Below are 3,603 nucleotides of genomic sequence, written 5' to 3'. Positions count from 1 at the left end.
TAAAACGTATTATAAAAACCAAATAATTCCGAATTACAAATGGGTGGGGTGGTACGACCTCGACATATGTAACAACGCATTAGTTCATTAGTCATGGTCGAAATTTTTTTTTTAATCATTTCAAACTTATTTATTTTTTAGAATAATTTAGTCAATAAATATCATGATTTAATTTTCATACAGTAGGGTAACGTTACACAGTCTGACTCAGTAACTGTTATACAATTTTTCCAGAGACATAAATAACATTTATATATTTTCTTAGTTATTGTCTCTGATTTTTCTAAATTAATATGTTGTTCTTTGAAATAAGAAATGTTTATATTTGGAATAAAGAAAAAATCTAGCCTCACGATTTTTGCACACACCGCCGCAAACATGGCTTTTCAATCTAAACTGAAAATACTCCCCACTTTTTCTCGCAGCAAACATTTTCTTTAAGAATTGACATATAAAAAGGTAAATCAACATGGAGTTGGCCCCCACTTATTTGGCAGTTTAGGAGCATATGAAAATGGAATTGAAAGGGAGAAAAATAACAGTGAAATTTATGTTATATGAAGAAATTATAGGTACGCTGTGATGATATTAATTATTATATCATATATAGCCTGCAAGCAGGACTATTATACGCGAAACATTATACTATAATGCAACGAAAGGTACAAAAATTAAAAGTATGCCCCCCCCCCCCCAAGAAAAAACAAAACAAAAAAAGTCTACTGCCGTCCAGAGTCATGAAGGAAAAAATCCATACGATTAAACTCTCTTATATAGGGAAGTTTTGGAGGCAAGGATTTATAATAAGTCTTTGAATTTTTTTTTACACTTTAAGTACATGTAAATATGTGTTATCGATAACAATTATGAAAAGACTTGATTTTTTGTTATTAACCATACATGTACATTTATTTATATCCTTGACACACACATGCAACTTTTACTACAAGAGCTTGAATCATTTTTTATTTCTCAATTTGATTTATTTACAACATATTTATCAGAGTTGTTATATTTATACATATATCAAGATTTTGTTGAACCACTCTGGGTAAAGGTTTGAACGGGATTTTGATTATTTCTAATCCAGAGGTTTTGTTAAAAAATCATTATAGTTTGCACTGTTCAAATCCATTTTCACAATATCTTCAAAAGAGTTCCTTGATAGTTTATGCATGAATTTAAATTCAATGTATCATTTATAAGGAAGTCCATATAATTTACATTATTGGCGATTGGGTTCTAAGATATAATTTATAACACCTTTAATACCCTATTTCTCCTGTAACATTTCCTTATAATTTCTCCTTTACAGGTGTCTTCACCAAAGGATGTTTTATGCCAGCTTTGGTTGAATTTGAGGGCTCTGTAGAAGAACTAAAATGTAAACAGTTTACAGATAGACAGACGGTCGGACAAAACATTAGATGAAAAGTTCACTTTATAGCTCGATTATTGGAATGCTACTGAATAATCGTGGACCCAACATTGAAAATCATGAGTATTAAATCATGCCTCATTTTAAACGCGTGAAAATAATTCAACTAACCCAAATGAAGAATAAACTCCAATATAATGTTTCAAATAAACAGTACACATATTGTTTTTTTAAACTCACAACATTTATTTGCAGCAAGTATTCGTAAATCTAAATACTTGTAGGTGAAAGTTAATATTTCAAAAATATACATGTACCTTCTGTATAACTATTTCCCGACTTTTCTTCCGAACAAGCAGCTAGCACCAATACAATACGTCCCTTTTTTCATCTATGTTTTACAACTGTGTATACCAAAAAACGTTTCATAGTTATGCATATAAATTTTGTGAAAAATTGTTGAGAATAAACAAATATTTTTGTGCAAATAACTATACACGAGTGCGACTCTGCTCATAGTAAATTATGTACATAAATCTTTGTTAGAAAAGTGACCCGTTACTGTTGAAGAACTGTAATTACCATTCCAAAAAACTTTAAACAGGTAAAAAGCTGTCAATGTGACAGCAAACAGGGTTTTCTTTTATGTGAACTGTATCTATAATCCATGTCAACCCTGAATTGATAAACACTACTTAACGCATCCAGTGAAATGGAGTACCCTACAGTGGCGTAGTTACCTTTTAATTTGCTGTATTCAAAAAAGGTAAGGGGTCTGGGGGCCGCCTTGAGGCCCCCAGTAGGTCCAGGGCAGAGCCCTGGTGGGGGCCCGGGGGGCGAAGCCCCCTGAAGCCCCTGGATTTTATGTTATTTGAATGACAAAACAGCCTTAAAAATATGATATATTTTAAGTATTATGATTCCAATAAATATGAACAAAAGTTGCTGAATTCCGAGACAAACATTATTTACCTGGTACTCTTCGAATATTTTCTTTAAAATTTCAAGACTCCCGATGCTCTTACAATTTTACATACTGTATGTGTAAGGAAAATGTTGAATTTTAAAAGAATGTGTAATTATATATGAAACACTGATACCCCAGCGGAAACCAACTGCATGTGACTAAAGATAATAGGCGTTTTGAAACAGGTCTATTATTCAAACCGTAAAATACCTACCTAAATGACAAATTTTTGATCAAGTTTATCACAATGTATTGTGACTTTGTCAAAATTTTAATCACCCGATCGCCGACTTTAAATTACATGTAAGTATTAATCCTTAGTGCAGCATGAAGGACTGATGTCACTTTCTTTTGTGGTGACCGTGTCGTGATCGTCTCTGCCTTCATTGTGTAACTGATGTGCTTTTAAACAAGAGGCCCATGGGCCACATCGCTCACCTGAACAGCAGTTCCTTGTAACATTACATTTCGTAGCATATGCTTTTTCTATTTTAAACATTGAACCCCTTTCTGGGGACCCAGTTATGGTCCGAGGTTTATGGTTGGCTTGAACAACATAAACAGTAACATAGGAATGAAAATGTGTAGCACTGCGGTAGGACCGCACGTACACAACCTGAAAAACTGAACGTAGCAGAGTTCCACTTCAAGAGAAATAACTCTCAGACTGTACAGAACATCAAGAAAGATAACTCTTGGTTCCACTACATTAGAGTTTACACAATTTGAGGATCCTTGCATAATAATCTCACAAACTGTAGCATTATAGTTCTCGAGAAAAACTTTTTAAAAACATTTTCAATATATCTTTCTATGTTAAACTTTGAACCCCTCTTGGGGCCACAGTATTAGTTCAGGGCTAAAGTTTTAATTATTTGGAATCTACATTATTTAAGGATGCTTGCATAGTTATCTCACAAGCTGAAGCATTATAGTTCCCTAGAAAAAGATTTTTCAACATTTTCCCTCTATATTTCTATGCTAAACTTTGAACACCTCTTGGGGCCCCAGTATTAGATTGAGGTCACAGCTTTTATAATTTCGAATCTACACTATTTGAGGGTGCTTACGTAGTTATATGACAAACTGATGCATTGTAGTTCTCGAAAAGAAGATTTTTAAACATTTTCCATATATACCGGTACTTCTACATTTAACTTTAAACCCATCTTGGGTCCCTAGTATTAGTCCAGGGGTCACTATTTTAAAACTGTCGAACCTTCATTATCCAAGGTTGTATGCATGATAGTAATCTCAC

This window comes from Crassostrea angulata, chromosome 10, assembly GCF_025612915.1.
Source record: "Crassostrea angulata isolate pt1a10 chromosome 10, ASM2561291v2, whole genome shotgun sequence".
NCBI classification, from domain to species: Eukaryota; Metazoa; Mollusca; class Bivalvia; order Ostreida; family Ostreidae; genus Magallana; species Magallana angulata.
Note: the sequence above shows the minus strand (reverse complement) of the source record.